This window comes from Apodemus sylvaticus, chromosome 6 (genome assembly GCF_947179515.1).
Source record: "Apodemus sylvaticus chromosome 6, mApoSyl1.1, whole genome shotgun sequence".
Classification (NCBI taxonomy): domain Eukaryota; kingdom Metazoa; phylum Chordata; class Mammalia; order Rodentia; family Muridae; genus Apodemus; species Apodemus sylvaticus.
In genome coordinates, this window is record NC_067477.1 from 71346943 (window position 1) to 71369875 (window position 22933).

Below are 22933 nucleotides of genomic sequence, written 5' to 3' on the forward strand. Positions count from 1 at the left end.
TTCTGTAGTAACTTGTAAACAGACAAGAAAAGATGCTTTTTATTTTCCCATACTAATGTTTTACAAGTGAGCTTGGCTTCTCACTGCCCAGGGTGGGTCAGCTGATGGATTTTGCAGAAGTTATTTGTTTCTTCTGAAAGTGTTTTTTTTTTTTCAAGGACTGCATTTTTGGGACATTTAGATTGTATTGGGGATACAGAGTAGTCTTTAGGAATAACTTATTCTTTTAGTGACTGCTTTTAAAAGACCATACAAGTGTTTGCTGAATGTCATTCCATTAACTACACCAGTTGCTTTCAATCAGTGAAAAGTCCTTCTGGCAGTGAGGTAACCCATACAGTGCTATCAACTATTGGGGTAATTTAGGAATAGACTAGGTGTTTAAAAGATCTCATTTCTAGATTTAAATTAACATGGAAGATGGCTGAAAAGATGTTCTTGAAGAATATTTTTTAAAATTTATATATTTATTTGTATGTATTTATATGTATTTGAGTGAGGGGTGGTCTTGATGTGTTACCTAGAATAGTCTCCTGAGCTCAAGCAATCTTTCTGCCTCACCCACTTGAGATGCTAGGAGTACAGGTGTTTACAGATGTTCAGAATCTAAACCAACTGACTGAACTTTAGAGTAGAACAGAGACATTACTCAGGATTACTCTTAGAATGAGAGTCGGGAAGGGCCAAGGAGACACTGAGACCTCCTTAGACCTGAGCCCTACCATAGCCTCCTAGCTGAGCAACCTCAAACACGCCGTTTTGGCTCGAGATAGTTAGGAAGTGCATATGCCATGTGCAGTTTAAAGAGCCTAGCAATGCAGAGGATTTTGCACTGGGTTAGGATTTAAAGGGCAATGGCTGCTAACTAAGAAGCCTCATGTTGGTTTGGGACTGTGATCTGGCAATGGGGAGGGCATGAGGTACAGACATGGATGCAGTTGAGAAAATTGTCTGTCCTGGGAATTCGAGGAGTTCATAATTGTTGGAAACTGAAGTGGGAGGGGACAAAGGTGGAAGAGGCTGCTCTCACAGGCCCAGGCCAAAGCCTTGCAAGCCCTTAGGATATGTGGATTCATCTCTTAGGATGCTTAGATTCCATCCTGTGGACTCTAGGGAACAATTAATCCCATTAAAGAAACCCAAGCAAGGAAGTAAGATGAGCGTATTGGTGAGCTAGAGGACTGTCCCACATCAATCATAGGCTGGTGGCAGTGGTCGTGATGAGAAATGATGACACACCAAGAGAGGACACTAGCAGGAGAATAGAGAAGAGAGAAAATAGCAAAAACAGACAAAGGAAGGCAAGTTACCCAAGATAACAGTGATTGACTGTAAGAGAACAGGGAAGGGAGAAAAGGAATGTGGGAGAGAGGCCTTGTGAGGAGAAGGGGCAATGGGAAGGAGCTAGAATTGGGGCAGGCTGAGGTTCTGCTCTGCGGAGTTCTGTAGCTGGTTGAGCCAGAGACATTTGGGTGGGAAGCTGTGAAAATACTCCACAAGAGTTTGAGTGGTCCGGACCCCAAGGACAGAGCTATTTAGGATTAGTTTTGAAAGTGCAAAGAAAGGAAAGAGAGAAAAAGTAGAAATGTGCGTGGCCGGTTGAAAGGTGAAATAATTCTGTGGAGTCGAGTGAGGGAGTGCTTGAGGGCTGTAAGGAATGTTCCCTCTAAAATGGTAATTAGTGCTCCAAGCAGGTTCCAGGTGGCCATGTGAAGGCCTAGACTGCAGAGAGTGGAGGCAGAGGACAGACAGCAGGTAACATCTTTAGGCTGCTCTTTATTCGTGCTTTAAGGAATGAGGAAAAGTAGCTTGGATCACTCGGGGCCCCAAGGCAGAGGGTCCCCAAGGAGAACAGTGGTAGAAGTGAAAGGCAGGGGAAGACTACAGATGGAGCGAAGAACAGAAGGGAGGAAGTAGTGCCTGGGACCCAGAAAGCAGGTAAGTGGATGCATGTGCGACGTTATCGCCATGGTTACTGTTTCTTGTCACGTGACTATACATTTGTTCCCAGCAGAGGCTGGGGATGCTAGGTAAACGGAGTACTGACAATTACTGTGACACGTGATTATCTGGAGAGAAACATGAAACAGATGTAGATCCCTCTTGACAATTACCAATAGGTGACAATAGGTGTCCGAGAGTCTGGACAGGAATGGGAGGAAAGTGGTTTTGTCGCACCCACGCTTGTCTCTTCTTGATCCATAATCAGCAATAATTGCGGTGCCCTTTCTGTGTTCATTCTTGAACTCAGGGCTCATTCCAGGCCTGTAGGCAGCTTCTCACAGTTTACGAGAGTTGGCTTTTAATCTGAACATTGTGATCCTTGGACTATGGTAAAAATGACAAGCACCATAAGAACTTGAAGAAAGTTAATTGTTTTTGAGACAATCCTATGTTCTTCAAAGACAAGGATGGTATGTTCTTTAGCACAATCCACATTATTACAAAGGCTCAACAAGGCCTTGTTGAATTTCACAATTTTAAATGATCCTGTAATGGCAGCAGGTCAGTTCTGTGTATGCGAGCACATTGTGGTTATAGCCGTTTGGTAAGTGTTGAGAAAAGGCATAGTCTTTTCTTTAAAGGAGTTTGTGCTCCGCTTGACATCTTTCCCAACCCCACAACTTAAACTCGTTTTCTTTGTTCTTATGGACGATGGGAAGCAGCTGGTCGGCATCCTCAGTTAATACTCGTTAAATGCCTTCTTAAAAATACTACCCTTACTTGGGGACATTATGCTAAGTAAAATAAACCAGTTGCCAAAGCAGAAATCCTGTGTGATTCCACTCTATGTGGTATCCAGAGCTGTCAGCTCTGGAGACGGAAAGTGGGAAGGTGGCTGCCAGCAGCTAACAGGAATCAGAATGATGGCTTCAGGTTTCCAAGATGAAGAGAGTCTGGAGCCTGTGATAGCAATGTTAGTCAGTGATGTGGTAAACGTAGTCAAGGCATTGAACTTTATGTTTCCAAACACTTCCTATGTTTTAAAAAATCCTTTGCATCCACAGAGAGGTGTGTACTCTAGGGTATCATAGACGTCACTGCCTAGCCACCACGTCTTCTGCGGAATTGTTTTCTCTGTTCCATTTGGTTTTCATCTTTCTTTGTAGCCCTTCTTCCATTTTTTTTCCAGAAGCTTTTGTTGCTCTTCTGGGCCATTGTCAAGTCTTCCACAAACCAGATGTAGTTTGGGTAGGATGGCTAAGCCAGTAGAGTGCAGCGGTCAGCTGAGAGTGTGAGGGGCGTGCCACACAGGCTACTCCATGGTAACGGCAGCACCAGGTGGGCTGGGGCTTGCCCTGATGTATCCATGTGACTCTGTTCTTTCCACTGTAGAGTTGCGGTAGCTCTACAGTGAATGCCAGTGATCTCAAAGCTCACCGTGCTCTTCAGTCTTTTCGTCATATGTTAACATTGATGTTAGTATTTTGTTTTGTTTGATTTTGTTTTCTTTTTGGTTTACTTAATAGCATGTCATATACATGGGATTCTCTATAAATTCATGATTTCATTCTGTTGGTATGTTTTCTAAATAAAACCTTTGCTTTTTTGGTTAGGGCCCATGATTCCTAAATAGATCCACCTGTATCTACCAGGGTACTGATGTCTTCCTTACTGAGCTTGTTTTTTTCTCCCAGAGACACTGTACTGGAATCTTTTAATTTCCCAACTCATAACTTGTATACAATGAGATGTCATGGGTTGTGGCTTCATTGGTGACTCCTTCCTTGTCAGTAAAGTAACTCAAACAGCTTAGTTTTCAACAAATTTCCTTTGTTCTTATCTGAAGTGAAGCCTTGGGGAAACTTGAATAGAAATCTTTATTACATTATAATTAGTGTGAAACTACAACCTAAATGAGAAGAACTAATGTCATAGTCGTGTTCTTCAGCCCTTTATCCAGGATGCATAGTGTAGTCATTGGTTCAGTCAGACGTCTTCATTTCTTTTCAGCTGTCTGGGTGAGGAGCCAAGGACAAGGGTTGGGGAAGTATTTAGACAGAACGATGTATTTAAGATTTATCCACTATTTAAAAATATATCATGAATGTCAACCCAAGCCTTGTAGTTCTCTTTCAAAGAAAATGAACCCAAAGGGATGCTAGGATGGCTGACAATTGTATGTGCATGTTTCCCAGTTGTAACTACCTCTCAGAAGATTCTTTCAGACCCTCTCTGTGCCAATAATGCCCAGAGAGTTCTGCTGGTGTGATTTGTATGGTATATGGCTATGCGTCCAGTCTCTGGCCTTACATTAAGAAATCACTCTGGTTTTGGTAGACCAATAGCATCTGAGGCCTAAAGTGGCATGAAGTCTGTACCAGAATTTTAAATTTCGAGAGTGCTGAAAGGTAGCACTAGAAGAAGTGAGAAAGAGGTCAGAGGCGGCATCTGTGGTAGGTCCAAGTTCTGCCTTGCAGGATGGGAAGTTAGATGCCACTGATTTATCGAAACTGATGTCGGTCTGGGGCCCCATGCCCGGCTGGCGCCATGCTGTCTGCTGGCCTTTCAAAGGGCATTCTGGCCTTCTTCATTTGGCTTCATATTTCTTGGATGACCCATGTGTTTTGGACAGTGGACTGCCTGTGTGGCAGAGTCCAGTGGCGCTGTTTAGCTCTGTGTTACCAAAAAGCATTTGCTGACCAAGTCCTGACACGAGCTGGGTGGCCATAGCCAGCCTTAGTTGTCAGTTCTTGTTATCAGACTGTTGTACCAAATGGGCCTGGAGTGGTTGTTTATCTTCTACTCCATGTACTGTCAACCCAACAGAGCAACTACTGAGTTCCTGGACAGTCTTAATAGTTTAAGGATAAAGCTGTGTCCCTGGTGTGTGGAAATGTTCAGTCAAACTGATAGCTCCTTTGGAGATGTAACCAGACTTATTTAAGTCTTTTCAACACAGTGTCTTTTAACAGGTGAAATCATACACTGCTGAGAAATGCATCATAGAAACTCTTTCATGGCCTCTAATACAATGTATGGCACTGGGCGTGTCTCAAAGTGTATATGTGTAGATTGTAAGCTGGTAGGACACATTAAGGAAGTAGTTTAATCAGTATGAGATTGAGTTGAGCATTAGTTATAAAGGCTTGGTATTCTTCCTGGCCATTTCTGTCTTTCTATTACCTATCAAGGATCCTATCACTATTTTGTGGTCTGAAGTCACAGTGCTTATCAACATGAATCCAGGAGCCATTTCTCCTGGAATTCCTAAGAGGAAAGGAAAATGACTTCCAGTTCTTGACAAACACTTTATGGAGACAGACAGAGGGATGCTCATCTCTCTCCTGTAGAAAATAGCAAGGTAGCTGTGAGGAATCCAGCAAGAGGAATCCACAGCGGCTCATGCATGGGAGCCCGGCTCAGAACACGGTCCTGTGTGGGAACTTCTGCTGAATTCAATCCAGTTGGCTTACCTGAGGGATATATACACTTTGTTTCAGGTTGATGTTGGTTTTGAAGCGTCTGGGGTCGGGGGTGGGGGAAGGATATAGAAGCCATTTTCTCCAGAAGGCAGAGATATTTTAAAGGCATCAGACAAACCATGGCATCCAGGAGTATAGTGTGGGGAGAACCGGCCCATCAGCTGCAACGCAGGAAGAAAGAAAAGGAACAAAAAATGTCACACTCTACCTCTTCTCAAATTCATCCTGGTTCTTACTTTGTCCAATGAGACACACTGAAGGACAGGGGAGGAAGACATCTTGCACACTGGTGAGGAAGCGGGGAGACAAGTAACTTCAGGGCAGCGTAAACAGCCTCAGGGCACGTGCAGATAGACATTCCCGTGGGAAGCGGACTGTAGGACGTGCCATTTGATTTTCTTCTCTGTGTACAGCCCCCCCCCCAAAAAAAACCCTTCCTTCCTCTGTTTCATCAGAGACCATAAAGAGTTAACATAGGTTTCACTGAGTGAGAGGAAGCAGCAAGGGTCTTTTGTTTTTGGTCATTTCCTCCATCAGGATGAAAAAGATTCTTCTTTAAGCCCACTAAGTCTCTTTGCAAATGTCAGAAGGAACAGCAGCAGCGCAGATACAAGGTTAACGGTACAAGGTTAACAGTCATGTATTGTATCCACACAGCCTTGGGCCCAGCAGGCGGCCCTGGGTTCCATGACTCTGTTGTGCCTCCCCCCTGGCCCGTTTGAAGTGGCTGGGCCCACTGCCTCCCCCTGGAAACTGATAAGACATACTCCCGGCTCTCATGGTTTTCCAATACAAACAGTGAGGAATGCTGTCTGTTGTGGTACTGGAGCTGCTGGCTGGCCGGGCCTCGTGAATCAACATGGCCTCATTTCTGCCTCCTCTTGTGTTCCCAGGATGATTCTCAGCTCAAAACTAATAAAATCGATGTGTTCTTGTAAATTAACAAGTATGGACCCTCTGCTCATTCTTAAAACCCGATGTGCCAATTTCAAAACAGTCCCCTCTGCGCAGAAAGTAATTCTGCAGGCAGCTTGCAGGAAGGGCACAGTGTAAAAAGCCGTTGTGACATTGTGGGCTTTGTTCATACTGAGGATAATTTCACTTGTACTTGCCCAGCACTACTGTGAGTCAGATTCTGTGCTTTTATGGGGACCAGGACAGTGACCAAGTGTCTACTCTAGAGACATTCATATAAAAGGAAAGGGCTCACGTTTTTTTGTCAAAGATATTGCATTGATGAATTGAACATTAATAGCGTGGAGCTAAAAACATCTGGCATTACATGCCACATATAATTTCTCAAAGATTTCCTTTTTATCTTTTTGCTAGGGAAAGGGCATTTAATATAAAAGTTACTGTTCTGAGTGGCTGTAATTAAAGAGAGGCTAACCCCGCCTTATGATTTGGTAGACTTTCTTTCTCAGAGATGCACCGCACAAAGACCTTCTGTGGGATGTGTTCCGATTTGAAGGAAGTTTAGTTTTGGTTGTCTCTCTTAAGGTTCCTTGTTTTGTGTGTTTGGACTGAGGAGGGAGGGCACATCTGTAGACGTTTCTGTTCTATACTTGTATTTCCAGCATATTTACATCAAAGCAGAAGAAGCTTCACGCACTGTTCAAGGTCCCTTCCCACCAGGTTGTATCCTGTGATTTGCATAATGTAGCCTCCCTTCAGAACAGCATGGATCCTGTAACCATTCCCTCCTGGTTAGTCAGAACATCTGGAAATCTCTGCTTTGAGAGTGAAGATGGAGGAGGGAATGGGAGCCGTGGAACTAATCAGTTTCCCGAGGTATGTGCATGTCTGAGACAACTTTCCTCTCGTAGCTTGCCTCTCTCTGTGACGCACCCTTTTCTTGGCACAGCAGCTCCTAAGCACTGAGCGCTCTTGCAGAGTTTTGCCCCTTCTTTTGCCTTCCTGTCTCTGGACACTGGCAGGTTTGGCATCTCCTTTCTGTGTACCATTTACTTGATCAGCGTGAATGTAAAGACACCCCTTTCTGTATCTTCGTCAAGGGTGAGCTGATGAACGAGGAGGCTGAGGCTCCCGGGGACCGTCTGTGTGTCAGCGTCAGCAAACACATTCAGGTGCAGTGCTCTCCAACCCTGGGTTCGTTTTTCTGTCCCCACCAGACATGAATAATATTAAGCAAACAAACAGTGCTGCCAAGGGGCATCCAACGGATCCTCAAGACAGAGCAACGGTTCTTGGCTGCTGGATCAGTAAAATTATCTATTTCAAAACAATCCAAAATAAAAAAAAATAAAAATAAAAGTGAGGTTGGGAGGAGGGGAACCAACAAAGGGGCTAGTGTTGTTTATGTAACTTTTTTGTAAGGTCATAAAAACTTTCTTCTCTCTGGGTACAAGCTGGGTATGCTATGTGCTCCCGGGCCCGGAGAGGCTGCTGGGCAAAGCAAGGGTTCCTCTCGGGATTTTCTTTGCTAATGACTTCAGCATTTTTCCCTTGTGGACTTTTTTTATGTTCTGCTCCAAAGGTTCTTAGGGACCATTGTTGGGAGCTGGGTAAATTATACATTTCTGTTGTCCCTGAGCTGTTGTCAGAGCCCTCCAAGAGGACAGGCAGGGAGACCTAGCAAGCAGCACAGATCCTGTTATCACAGACGGGAGGACTAAGGTGGCTCTTGTCTTGGCTTCTTGCATGCTGAGCCAGATTCCTTCAGCTCTGGGTGAATCTCTCCCTTTCTCTGAGTTCCCAGTGCTTGCTACCACAGCACTTGTCCGTGAGTGGCCACTTGTACATAGCCACCCAGTTGGAATTAGTGTTAGAGAACCCACCTAAAAAAGGTAAGATATAGAGTGTTTGGGGGAAGCAAAGAAATCACGAGCTTTTAAGAAATCATAAAAATGGAGCTGAAAATGAAATCCACAAATAAGAAATCAAAAACCTTGGCTTGCGGGCTGTAGCTTACTTGGTAGACTGCTGGCTGAGCATGCCCAAGGCCGGGGCCAGTTCCCAGCTTTTCATAAACTGTGTAATGGAACATGCCTAGTGATTCTAGCATTTGGGAAGCTGAGGCAGGGGATGAGAAGTTCAAGGTTATCCTCAGCTATATGGCAAGTTTGAGGCTAGCCTGGCTATATGAAACCTTGCTTTCAAAAAAAAAAAAAAGAAAGAAATTGTATGTTTTCAGAAGGTTAATTTATAGGGAAAAAAAGCAAAGGTAAAAGAACAAAGAGCCTGCAGCCATCTTGAAGGAGGAAGCAGAATACGCATCAGGAGGGATCTCTGCTTGAATAGGGAGGGAGGACAGAGCAGGCAAGAGGTAAAGTTAGATGGAGCTGATGAGTGGATTCTTATAGGGGCCAGTGACACAGCCTGGCTATGTAAATGTGGGAGACGTGTGTGTGTGTGTGTGTGTGTGTGTGTGTGTGTGTGTCTGCTCTACCAGGACTTCTGTCTGAGCTATCCTTAAATACCCTTCCTTGGAATTCTCTGCCTTGGACCGTGCCCTTCTTTATGTCCCAGGTGGTGGCTTGGGTCAGTCAGTGGGGACAGAGCTGCTGAGTTTCAGATCATCTGGATTTGTTTGCTATGTTTTCCTTATTTTGTAGTAATTTCGTTGACTTTGCTAGTTAGCAGTGAGAAGCATTCGCAGCACATTTCAGCCATGTGCCAAGGCCTCATCTCAGCTTGGGCTTTGACTGGACTCAGCCTTGGGCTCTTTGGTTTTCCGTGTCTCTTAGCTTAGTGAGCGTTTTCAGATAGATCTTAGTTTTCCTTATCGGTTCAGGGAGATCCTCAGGACACTGTGAGGACTAGGATATTGGGCCAAAGGTCATCTGTCGGTTGGGACCTTTTAGAAAACAATTTTGTTGTTTTCCCCCCCATTAGATGGAGGCTCTACTTGGTCTTAAACCTGTGGGTTTAAATGATCCTGCAGTTGAGCCTCCAGAAAAAGTGGGTTTATGAACAGATACCACCATACCAGTTACAATTCTATTGCTGTGATAAAACACCGACCAAAAGCAACTTGGGAAATAAAGGTTTTATTTCAGTTTACAGTTCAGAGACGTCAGGGCAGGAACTTGGAGGCAGGAACCTAGAGGCAGGAACCTGGAGACAGGAGCTAATGCAGAGACCATGGGAAGGGTGCCGTTCCCAATGGCTTGCTCAGTCTGCTTTCTTGTAGAACCTAGGACCACCCTTTCAGGATTGGTTCTATGCACAGTGGCCTGGGTCCTCCTTTACGAATAATCAATCAACCAAACACACCAAAGCCTTGCCCACAGGCCAGGCTGGTGGAAGCATGTTCTCAGCTGAGGTTCCCTCTTCCAAAATGACACCAGCTTGTGTCAAATTGACATAGAGAGAACTAGACAGGACAGCGCCCAATTTCTTTCTGCTTTTGTATTGCTGTGTTAAAATAACATGGCCAAAGCAACTTACAGAAGGAGGAGATTCTTTGGGTAGAGGGACAAGAGTCTATCAATGTGAGGACACACGGCAGCAGGAGTGAGTCCCGTAGGAGGAAGCAGAGAGACTGAAGTAGACCTGGGCAAAGGCGTTTGACTCTGGAAGCCTGCTTTAGGGATTCACTTCCCCCAGCAAGGCTGTGCCACAGTATACAGACATCTAAGCCTTGGAAGACATTCTCATTCAAACTACTACACTATGAGTAGTTTATACCTTTATTATCTTTATAGTAAGTATGGGAAGCTGTTGGTTGTAGAGAAAGGTTCTTAGCTACCAGGCATTTACTCCCATGATACACACTGAACAGTGTGGTAGATCATAGGGCAGCGGGCATCTGATTCATGTCGCCCGAGGTGGGGCTTTGACAGGGCCAGGGTGAGCATCTCCACCTGTTGGAGAGTGCATTTCAGACTGCTCTACCTGCCAGGGCTGTGAAGACAAGCCCAGGAGTCATACAAGCATTGGGTGAAAGGGACACACTGAGGTCAGGAAGATGGATAAGACCCAGGCCCTGAGTCACAGGTAGAGTCCAGGTTTCATGACCCTGGTCATTCACCTAGGATTACTAATGTTTAATGGTGAGTGACATGAATGGGCGGATTTGTGCTAGAGAAAGCTGGGAGTTCCCCACTGTACAAGTAGCGCTTACCCACCGTGGAGGCAGGCAGTATGAATGGGGTGCTTTCTTTCCACATTTCATGTACAGTTAAGTACTGATCCACAGTGAAGGCTCTGCCAATACATCTCCATCCCTGAGTTTGCATAGAGATGCTACAAAGAAGGGATTCCAAGTAGACTTCAAGTCAGAAGGAGCCCTCCTTGTCTAGATAGAGCAGGAACCAGAGCTTATATCTAGTGTCCAGGGATTAAGTCTAGAGAGACTTTCCCAGTAGTGCCAATTGGTCTCTTAGCATCACCTTCTCCCTAGACATGTCTGCAAGACAGCCTCGCATTCTTTAGTTTAACTATATCTTTATTTATATATCTCATTAAGGTCAAGAAGTGACCTTTTAACACGTTTGTTTTTTTTTTTTAAAGATTTATTTCATGTATATGAGTACACTGTAGCTGTCTTCAGACACACCAGATGAGGGCATCAGATCCCTTTACAAATGGTTGTGAGCCACCATGTGGTTGCTGGGAATTGGACTCAGGACCTTTGGAAGAGCAACCAGTGTTCTTCTAACTGCAGAGCCACCTCTCCAACCCCTTAACACTTAGGTTTTAACAAAAATATTTTTGATTGTGTAGCCTCCACAATGGAGGAGTTTCTATCCCCATGGACTGTGTCTGTCACCCAAGGCCCCAAAGTATCCCTTGAGCCCCTTTGTCATCAGCTCCTTCTACCTATACCCTGTCCCTGGCATCCTCTAAACTGACATTTTGCTCTTGGAGTTCTGTCTTTATCAAGCATATTTGTTACAATATCGAAAGGATGTAAGTTATATTATCTACAAGGTATGTTTTTAAAATCTAATATTATTCTCCATATTTTTCCAAATCTGTGCCTTTTCTATTTTCTTATTTTTTTTTTTTTTTTAGTTAGTTCAGTTTTTGTTTTTGTTTTTTGGTCAACGACTCAAATCAGAGTCACCTGGGAAGAAGGAACCTTAACTGAAAGATTGCATCTATCAGATTGCCTGTAGGCAAGTGTGTATTGCACTTTCTTGATTGATGACAATGTGGGAGAGCACAGTTCACTACCGGCGACACTAGCACTAGGCAGGTACATGGGTGTTGGGATGCAGGGTGAGAAAGCATGATTAAGCAAGCCAGTAATCAGTTTTCCTCCGTGGCCTCAGCTTTTGGTCCTGCCCTTGCTTTTCTGTCCTGCCCGCCCCCCCATAATGGACTATAAACTGATAGTCCTTACTCAAGTAAGCCCTTTGCTCCCCGAGTTGATTCTGGTCATGGTATTTATCACAGCAACATAAAGCAACCTAAGACAATTACCAAAGAACCAACATTTCAAAGAGATATAACTTGTGAACTTTTGCTAGTTCATATTTTTTAAATTTAATATTAATTTTTATTTCATGTCCATTGCTATTTTGACTGCATTTATGTCTGGGTGAGAGAGTGCCAGATCCCTTGGAACTAGCGTTCCAGACAGCTGTGAGCTGCCATGTGAGTGCTGGGAATTGAATTTGGGTCCTCTGGGAGAGCAGAGCAGCCAGTGCTCTTAACTTCTGAACCATCTCCCCAGCTCAATAGTTCATAATTTTCATGTTCTATTTAGGAAATCTCCATAGCCTGAAGTTACAAAGACTTTTTTCTTCAGATACAATAACTTTGATTCTTGGCTTTAGGACCTTGATCCACCCTGAGTTTATTTATTTGTACATAGGCGAAGATTCGAATGTTCCCATTGGTAAATGAATGGATCTTTTGGGGTAGATTGTTCTAGCACCATTACAGAAAGCACCACTGTCTCACCATGAGCACTGACGTGTCACAGAGAAGCTCTACATCTGGGCTGTTCGCTCTGTATTTCTCTTAGGCTCCTGTCAGTGTTGTCTTAAAAACAGGGAATATGAATTTCCTTAGTTAAGCAGCTTTTTATTTTTTTTAAATTTATTTATTTATTAATTTATTTGGTATGTATGGGTGTTTCGTCTGCATATATGTCTGTGCACTGTGTGCTGTGCCTTGTGCCCACTGATCCCCTGAGTCTGGAGCTGTGAACACTTATGTGCCAGCATGTGGGTGTTGGGATTAAATCTGGGTCCTCTGGAAGAGCAGCCAGTGTTCTCAACCATTGGGCCACCTCTCCAGCCCCTCAAGTAGCCTTTTAATTCTATCAGTAAATCTTACTGGGGTTTTCACAGAGTTATGTTGACTTTGTAGATCAGTTGGGGGATGGGTGTGTTATAATTATAATGTTAAATTGCTTGGCCCACAATATGATCTGAAACTCTGTTTCTTAAATCTTTAATTTTTTAAAATAATGGTTAATATCCAATCCACACATCTTGTATGTATTCTGTTAGGTTTATTCTTGAGTGGTTCATGTGTTATAATTTGTTGGCATGGTGTTATTTTTTAATTTCCAGCTGTTCATGGGTAGACTGTACCACTGTTTTTAAGTAATTGTCTGTTTTATTTGTCATATTTGTCGGCCCAAGATTTGTACTAATTTTCCTCATCATTTACCTATCTGCAAAATCTATAGTGCTCTTAAGTTGTGATATTGACAACTTGTATTTTTCTCCTCCCTCCCCACTAGTGCTGGGGCTCAAATCCACAGCTCTGTGCATGCTGGACCGGCGCTGGAGCACTGAGCTGCATTCTGAGCCTTCCTTCTTTTTCCTGATAATTTCCACTAAATCTTTATAAACTTTGTTGTCATTTTTGCAGACTTAGCTTTTGGCTTCTGTATTCCGTTTTCTTGCTTTCTGTTCTTATTATTTCTTTCTTTCTGCTTGTTTCGATTTATCTAGTTCCTCTTCTCCTAGGTCCTCATGCTGGGCTTCAGGCACCGATCAAAGCCCTTTCTGAACACAGCACTTAATGCTATTCGCCCCAAATGCTTCTGTGACTGCATTCCGCAGGTTCTGATGTGTGATGCTTCTGTTCTCAGTACATTCAAAATATTTACTAATTTCTCCCATAAGCTCTTACTTGGCTCAAAGCTTATTTAGAAATGGAGTGTGTGGTTTCCAAATCTTTGTACATTTTCCAAGTGTCTTTCTGTCTGACTTCTAATTTAATTCATAGCATTCAAAGAATATTATATGTAAGATTTCAATTATTTGAAAAGTTGGTTTGCTTTATGGCCTAAAGTGTGGTCCTTCTTATGAGTGCTCTGTGTGCACTAGAGAAAACGTTAACCCATGCCTTCTGGATGGAGTGTTCTGGTGAGATGTAGTTAGTTGCTGATGGTCAGAACATCTACGTTACGGCATCGAATGACAGGAAGAGAGCATATTGTGTTCTCCACACAGGTTTGTAGATTTGTCTATTTGCTTTTGGTTTCTGTCAGTTGTCCTTATATATTTTGAAGAATGTGTTATAAACACATGCATTTAGTACTCTCTTATGTCCTTTTTTTTTTTTTTGACAGGGGTTTTTGTTGTATATCTCAGCCTGGCTTCCACATCATAATTCTCCTGCCTCCACATCCCAAGAGCTGAAATTGCAAGTGCTGATCAGATAGAATATGTGAGTGTGCATGCATGAGTGTGTATATGTGCATATGTGTGAGTGTGCATGCATGAGCATGTATGTGTGCATATATGTGAGTGTGCATGCATGAGAGGCTATGTGTGCATATGTGTATGTGTGCATGTGTGAGTATATATGCATGAGCAAGTATGTGTGCATAAGTGTGACTGGGTGTGCATGAGTGTATATGTATGAATATTATGTATGGTATAAATGTGTGTATTGGGAGGTGGTATGTTCACACATTTCTGTGTGAAGGCAAGACAGGATCTCTTTACTGGAGCTAGGCAAGTGACCAGCTAACCTGGAAATCCTCCTCACTATGTGTTACTCCAAACTGCCCAGGGATGGAGTGAGGAGGTTCCAGTTCCTGTCCCATCACACACCCTTTCTTTGTGTGTTCTAGGGACTGAACTCGAGCTTAAGTGGCAGGTACTCATCCACTGAGCCATCAACTCCCAGCCCCATGCTCTGCCTCACTTTTAACCTGGATGCACATCAATCCCACAACACACACTTATTATTTTTACTCTAAGTAGTCAATAATTTAACAGGAATAAAAATTAGAAAAAAAATTAATGTTCATCTCCAGTTTGTAATTCTACTTTTAAAATGTGTGGTGTGCATTTTTGGGTACATATATGTGTACCCACACTCTGTGTGCAGAGGCCAGAAGTTAGCCTTGGGCTTGGGCGTCTTCTGCAGTCACTCTTGTGTGTATTTTTCTTTGACACAGGATGTCTGCTGAAGCTGGAGCCCACTGATTGGTTAGTGCTGAGGTTATAGGCACACACCGCCATGACCAACATTTTAGTCTGTATTAAAAATATCACTGAGGACTTTTCAATTCTTTAAATACAACAAAATTTCTACTTGTGGGGGCTGGAGAGATGGCTCAGCAGCTAAGAGCCCTGGCTGCTCTTCCAAAGTTCCTGAGTTCAATTCCCAGCAACCACATGGTGGCTCACAACCATCTGTAATGGGTTCTGGTGCCCTTTTCTGGTGTATCTGAAAACAGCTACAGTGTACTCATATATACATAAAATAAATAAATACATCTTTAAAAAAGAGAGAAAATTTCCATTTGCTCTGACAGCCATTTGTCTTAAAAGCTCTCTCCTAATATTCCTGATGCCATCTACGCTGGCCATGGATTACCTGGAAAAGGGTTATTCCATCATTACCTTTGAAAGACATAATTCTATATAACTTTTATATTTCTTTGAATAAATACCACTTGCCTTACAGCTTTTATATTGTTGACAAAAAGCTCACTGTATTCTTCTTCTTAGACATTTTTGATTTCTCTGCTGTCCAAAATTCCCCTTTATTACTGATTTCTAGTATTTTTAGTATTCAGAGACAAGGGTGTGTGTGTGTGTGTGTGTGTGCGTGTGTGCATAAGTGTGTGTATGCATGTCTCTGAGGTGTGTGCATGTGTGTCCATGTGCATGTATGTGTGTTTAATTTTAGTCTATTTGGGGTCTCTGAGCTCCTTCTGTGGCTTGCTACTTTGGGGGAGACTCTGCCATTACCTCCTGTCACTTCTGCCCTGTCCCTTTCCCTGTGATTCGGCCAATCCTACATTTCCATGCTCCCCCTCTCCATCCAGTGTTTCCTCCTTATGGTTCAGTTTACATAATTTATGTTTGCCTGTCCTCAGACTAATCGAATCTTTTCTCTGCTATGTTTAATAAATCTGCTAATAAATTTCACAAAAGTATTTTATTTCTGTCACATTTTATTTTCAGAATTCTCATCTGAGTTATCATAATTAATTTTTACTGATGTTTCAGGCTTCTCCATTTGTAGATGTTGTTTACTGTTTCTGCCAGTTCTTTTAATAAATTAATTATAGCTGCTTTAGGCTATATCATCATCATCGAGCCAGAATCTGGAACTCTGGCTGGCCTAGATCTTACTATGAAGACTACACTGGCCTTGAGCTCATAGAGATCGCCTGCTTCTGTCTCCCAAGTGCTGTGACTAAAGGCATACAGCACCATGCTGAGCTTGAACGCCGTGTTTTGGTTTTCACTTTCCATGGCACAGTTTGTCCTTGGATGTTCGACACTGTACAGGAGACTGAAGCGAACCGAGGAGGTTGCTTTCCATCCATCAGGCTTGTGTTGCGAGGATCTGAGTCAGACTGATCAGCAGTTAGTGGAATTTGTTTATTTGTATCTGCCATAGACGTTGCCTCTGGGTTGAGCTGCTGGTACCCTCCAGACATGCCTAACGTGGCCTGGGTCCCGGGCATCCGTGGATGGCTACAAGTGCAGCCCAACACATTTTTTGATGGCAGCATCATGTCAAACTGTCATGTGCTAGACACCATCAACCCTGTAAATGGCCTAAGATGACAGATTTCTTAGCGCTTGTGATCTGCCCACAGCTTTCAGAGGGACCTTGTGATCTGATAGGCTCAACAGAAGCTAACATTTTATAAACGGAACTATTAAGTCTTTCCATACTGTAGGGTGGAAGCAATCTCCTCTTGTGCTTTTCTATGTTTTAAGTGGAAACAGGACCATAGTCAGTAATTTTTTTTAATAACCCTGTTTTTCTGTTTAAGTCATTTCTGCACACGTAAGAATTTTGCCTTACAGGGGAAGCAATGTATGGTAGTAGTTAAGACAAAGACAGCCTTCAGACACAACTGGCTTTGAGTCCCAGCTCTACCGTTTACCTAACCACCAACTTTATGAGCTCTGAGACTGAGCGGATTATTTAGCTGTCATTCAGTTCTCTCATCGGGAAAACAGGGTAGAATGAAATAATGTGTGTGTATAAAATACTCAGCACAATGCCTGACTGTAGAGAACTCTCGATGGGGAGCCCTTGTTAGATTTCAATTATATGCGAATACGCCTGGTGACATACTAAATGATACCCGTATGGAAAGAGAGCGGAGTGTGGAGCGCCATCAGCAACAGATGCAAGTATCACCGTGAGGCATGCGCCCTGAAAGAGACCACAGCAAAGGCAATGGAGGAGGTGGACTTTAAGCCCCTGACCCCACGGCAGTGACCGCTCAGGCACCATTGGACCTTCTCGGTTAACTTACATTCAGAGCTGTTTTCAGACCGCTCCGGCTGACGCTTGCCTGACTGTCTTTCCCTTCCCGTTTGGCTGCTTTTAGAGGCGAGTGGGTTGGATTATTTGCCATATACCCCTTGTGTCTTCAGTAGGGGGCCTTCAGACAGTCAGTTCACTGAATTAACTTAGTCTTGTTTCCGGTTCTCACTCCAGGGCGCACTGCTGAAGCTGCCCGAGGCTGAGGACTCAGCTCAGAGGCCAATTCCATGCAAGCTGCTATGTGGACGTGAGCAGCTCCTCGTGTCCGAGTCTGGCCGTACTGCACAGACATCACTTTTCCTTCTTGTCTGAGTCTTTCTCTTGGATGCTAGCCAGAACCTAACTGTGTGCTTCTGGTACTCAAACCTCTCTGCTCTTTTCTGAAGCTAAGGTAGATTCTTTTGTCGTATGGCTCTGTGCTAAACTTCGTGCCTAACTCCAAGAGACTCGCTCTCCCTCCTCTCCAGCCTTCCTGCTCTGGCTGCCACTGAGATTCGGAGCTGCCTGACCTGTGAGTTTTCCTGTAATCTCCAATAAAATTGTCTTTAAGCATCCTTCTAGACTATTCCTAAATTCTTTTATTAATGAGACCAAGAACCCTAAGTGGCTAGGGACAGAGAGTTTCCAGTTTCAGTGGTAACACATGGTTCACCAGACCAGACTCCTTAAAATTTCTGGTAACAACTGTAATAATAAATATGTGTGGGACCATGAAAGGCAGTCTGTGGTCTGGTTGAGCGAGGTTTACTCTGGAGACCCTGTAGAATATTCTACAAGGGATGGAACTGTGAGCCGTGCTCCCAGACACTTAGGATCCTGACACAAGTCCCTCAGCTCCATAGTCCTGTGGCCATCTGTCATGTAGGGCAATGCCCGAAGCTCCTAGTATTCAGTCTGGACTCCACCCTCACAGTCACCTGGCTACATCCAGGCATGCTCCTCCCCACAGTTACCTGGCAACAGCCAGGTAGCCCAGCCCACTGTAGAGGGGCTGGTTTGCCCCTCCATGCTTTCTTGCTTTTTCTCTTGCCCCCTTGCTCCCTCTCCCTACATCGCCATGGCGGGCTCTCTCTCTCTCTCTCTCTCTCTCTCTCTCTCTCTCTCTCTCTCTCTCTCTCTCTCTCTCTGTGTGTGTGTGTGTGTGTGTGTATGTGTGTGTCTGTGTCTGTCTGTCTCTCTCTCCCTCTCTCTCTGTGTCTCTGTGTCTGTCTGTTTCTCTCTCTCTCTCTCTCTCTCTCTCTCTCTCTCTCTCTCTCTCTCTCTCTCCTTTTCTACAATAAAAGCTCTAAAGCCATGGACTGCCTTCTTTCTTCCGGATTGCCTAGCTGGAGTAATGGAACAGGCCTTGCCCTAAAGAGCTGCGTCTAATCTCCCATAGGAAAAGCCATGGTTTCCACCAAGCCAAGCCACCAACAGCCGCCAAAGGAGACCAAGGACTCGGGAAGCAGCCAGGGCCTTCCCATCCCCCGTCATTTTCCCTCCGGCCTGGGCCACTGCTGCCCTGGGGCCCCCACCCGATCTCAGCTCTCCTGAGGTATCCAGCAGTGGTCTGCAGTGCCCAAGAGCTAGAACCCGTGAGGCCAGGGATCCCGGACCACACTTTCCCCAACCCCAGAGCGGGGTCCCATCCTGCGTTTCCATGGGGTCACGTGGCAGTCTCCCATGTCAGCCTGCCCAGTGCCCCCCCCCCAGCTCTGGTGGGACACGGGACCCCTCCCCTTATTTCCCCGCAAATATGGACATAAAATGAATTTAAATGAACCTAACACACGACCATGGAGGATAATACTGGGGACTTGGCAAGAGTAGAGAGGCCGCCTGACTCACTAACGGGCATCCCAGCTCACTAATTCCGAAAAGCATGGCTGTCGAACGAACGTTGCTAACCAGAATATAGAGTGACAGCCACCATCTCACCGCGAGGAAGAACAGAGATGTTGGCCTTTCCTTTTCTCCTTGCCAAGCTTGTAGCCTGCGAGCTTGCCTATTCTTTGTTCTGAGGTCAGAGTGGCAAGGCTCAGCATTTATTCAAGGTTAATCTCGACTGTGTCCCTGTTAAACTTGGACATTTTCAACAGAGCTGACCCTGGACTACTAACTCTTCCCAGTACACTCCCGTCCTTGAAACTGCACAAACTTTGCTTTATTCAAACAAATTCATAATCATTTAATGTCATAGACAACACATCAGCCCTGGTTTCCTCTTTTCTCCCAGGAATGTAAGTTTTTTCCTTGGTGTTGGTGAATGTAAACTAATTAAGAGTGTGTTCGATTGTTTCCCTTTGCTGTGATAAATACTCTGACACACGGCTTGAGAGTGAAAGGAACAGACGTCCAGACAGCAGGAGCTCGAGGCAGCTGTTGGTGTATTCACAGTCAGAAACTGGAGAGGGGATGTGTGCTTGCTGCTGTTCGCTGCAAGCTCTCTGTCTGTCTGTCTGTCTGTCTGTACCAGGATCCCAGCCAGTGAATAGGGCTAACAACACCAAGTATTTCTACTTCAGTTAACAAAATCTAAATAATCCCCCAGAGGCATGCCTAGGGGGCCCATCTTTTGGAAGATTCTAGACTCCGGCAAGCTCATGGTTAACACTAGCTGGCACGGGGTGAGCCACTTGCCTTCAGTTATGAAGAATTAACATCCTTGTTGTGGGGCCATATTGGCCCAGGGTTACAAAGGAACTGTTGAGGCTCCTCCAACCTGGAACCTGGCACCATAAAGCTGGCTTCCCCACCAAGAACCCTGGTAAGAATTTATCACCCCGACAGTTATCGGGCTTCAGTTCTTGTTTGATCTTCTAAGGTTCCCCCCCACCCTGCCCCCAGCCCTGCCACACCCTATAGCCTCTGAGCGTGTACATGAAGCATCTTCCAACTGCCCTGGCCAGTGGGACCCAGCCACACAATACCTTGCTCTAGAGATCTCTGCTAAGCTTCCCTCCCTCCAGTCCAGCTCCGTGCGGAACCAGCCTGGCTAACCCACGGGAGGAGTGGAGAGGGCAGCACTTCTTAGGGAAGGCGAGAGATTAGTTTGCCTGCACGGCAACAGTAGCTACCCAGAGAGCAAAGGGCTCATTGTTCACTTTACCAACCTCATTCCTAATAAATATCCAACTAAAAGGCAGCTGACCTCTGTGAAAATCTGTTCCCTAAAAATTATCTTGTACTCTGCATGTTAATGTTGGCTTTGAAGTTAAGCGAAACAGTTGAAAGTGCAATCTTTTGTTTTCCAGCCACGTCGGAGATGCTAGCTAATGATGTGGTCAAGTCTGAAAATAGAACTTGTTTGGCTAGTAAAAACCATTTGGGGGAAAAAAAGAAAACTTTCAGCTACATAAATTAACATTTCGATTTGAGCTTAAAAGTAGTTCATGTCTCTGTTCTGGAAGGCCTCTCAGCAGGAGCATGTGAGTAGACAGCCATTAAGACCACACGCCCAGTGGCCTCTCCTAGCACATCCTTAAAAACATGAAGAGAATAGCTTCATTGTCACAGGCAAGCAGGTCAGCTCTGCTCTTGCTTCGGGGCTGGTGATTTCAGTGCTTTAGACATTGTTTCCCGGCATCGTAGAATCTATGCTCCAGTGAATACGCTGATCTGAGAAGGGACTGTGCTCAGGAGGAACCAGAAACAAGGCAGGCAGTTAGTGCCCCGCCCCTTATCCACCCTGGGATGGATGCATTTAGGAGATACTGTTGTATGAAATTCATGTTTTTAGTGTCTGGTCCAATGATTTGTGCCTCTGGTAGGCCTCTCTATTTTTCTCTGTCATTTCATCGTTTTAAGGTTTTGTTCCCTTCTTCTTGTATCAAGCATGTTTGTTACCTGAGATGAAAATTAGGCACTATTCTGGGAGAGCCTGCCATTTTTTCCTCACATTTTTTTTAATTGAATATATTCTTCATTTCAAATGTTCTACCCTTCCCAATTTCCATCCTCCCAGAAAACCCCCAACCCATCCTCCCCACTACCTCCAAGAAGATGCCCCTCTACCCAACCTACTCCCACCTACCCCACCTCAATTTCCCCACGCTGGGGCATCTATCGAGCCTTCATAGAACCAAGGACCTTTCCTCCCACTGGTGCCCGACAAGGCATTCCTCTGCCACACTTTTGGCTGGAACCATGTGTACCCCTTGGTTGACAGCTTAGTCCCTGGGATCCCTGCGGGGTCTGGTTGACTGACATCGTCGTTCTTCCCATGGGGCTGCAAACCCTTTCAGCTCCTCCAGTCCTCCCTCCAGCTCCTCCACTGGGGACCCTGCGCTCAGTCCAATGGTTGGCTGCTAACATCTGCCTCCGTGTCTATAAGGAGAGCCTGCCATTTAATGATACCCTGTGGCTTACAGAGTTGATATGAGGTCTGCTTTATCATTTATATTCCTTGACAGGCATTTTATGCTGGGAACTGAAGTGACAGAGACTTCAGGATCATATGTGAATAGTCTCTTACCTGAGGAAATATTTCTCCTAAATAAAGTTTTAAAAAATTTAAGGTCTCCCTAATACCATAGTAAATCAGAGTTGAAGCACAGGGGGCACTGAGATTTTCGTAGCCTCCTAGTTGTCTGGGTGCCAGGCATGGCTAGGGTGCAGCTCAGTGGTAGAAGACTTGCCTAGAGTCTACAGTACCTTGGGTCTCATTCCCACCCCCTACCCAAAGGGGGAAAATTGCCAGGTATGAAAAATTACAAGCATAATAGTCAAAACCAACAACTGTTCCCCGGGCTAATCTTGTTAAGTTAGAGGACAGTAATGTCTCTGATGGCAGACCCTGAAGATGCTGCGGTGCCTGAAGAAGAGGCCAGATCACTGCTGCTTTGAATACAGATTTGTCCACAGATGTAATCTAGAACTAACAAAGGTATCACAATTATCTCAAGAAAGAGATGGTGAGACTATTTCTAGTTTCTGGAAGTTGTAGTTTCTATCGCTGTCAGTATCCAGTTTTATGCCATTATGGTCCAACATAATGCAAGAAATGTTTTCAGTTTTGTATACTTGTTGAGACTTTCTTTGTATACTGATAGGTGGTCAACTTTAGGGAAAGTTCAACAGACTGCTAAAAAGAACGTGCATGCCTCAGTGTCTGGGTGGCATGTTCTGTAGGTACGTTAAATCCATTTGATTTTGGATGTCATTTAACTCTAGGATTTCTCTGTTTAGTTTTTGTCTATTTGGATCTTGTTGTTGTTGTTTAATGGAATGACTACAGGCCTGTGAAAGTTCAAGACAGATGGTATCACAGCGTGGAGAGGGAGGAGGCACGGAGTCCCACTTCTGGCTAAGGAGCTGCGGGCAGCCGATGGCTGCTTGGCAAGGGGGAGTAAGTTTTCTTTAAGGCTGCTGTCCTGGCAGTTTGACCATGCTCTAGCGAAGCCCATCCAACTGAGTGGGCAGCACAGGGTTTTAAGAAAAACAGAGGGACACAAAGATGGGTGGGAAGCAGGGAGATCTGGAAGGAGAGGTGAATATGACCAAAGTACACTGCATAAACTTCTTAAAGAACTAATAAAAAATGATAGGAAAGAGATTTAGGAAAAGATTTCAGCTATTACTCATTTTTCAAACCTGTCCTTTTTCTGTCAAGTTTCTCGGAGTATTTAGTCAGACCAAACTGATGTCATGCTTATAACTAAGCTGACTGCAGAGATGGAGGCTAAAGTACTGGGCTTGTGAGATTTCAGTCAGGAGCAGGAACACTGACAGAGCAGAGCTGCCATGGGGAAGCCACAGCACAGGGGCTCACCATGAGCCACGCTGCCTGCAACTGTCATTTGTTTCCTACTTTGGGCACCGGGTCTCAAGATCTCATTAGAAGAAGTAGA

At 44.6% G+C, this 22933-nt stretch overlaps 1 long non-coding RNA gene across 4 annotated transcripts in view; it reads left to right on the top strand.

The window, feature by feature from the left end:
- LOC127687355 (uncharacterized) overlaps window positions 1-18185 on the top strand; it is a 118648-nt gene extending 100463 nt beyond the window's left edge. For all 4 annotated transcript variants that reach the window (XR_007978374.1, XR_007978376.1, XR_007978377.1 and 1 more), the window contains exons 3-4: window positions 13927-14024; window positions 17280-18185. This is a non-coding gene — a long non-coding RNA (uncharacterized LOC127687355). The remainder of the gene's footprint in view (window positions 1-13926; window positions 14025-17279) is intronic.
- Window positions 18186-22933: the final 4748 nt, after the last annotated feature.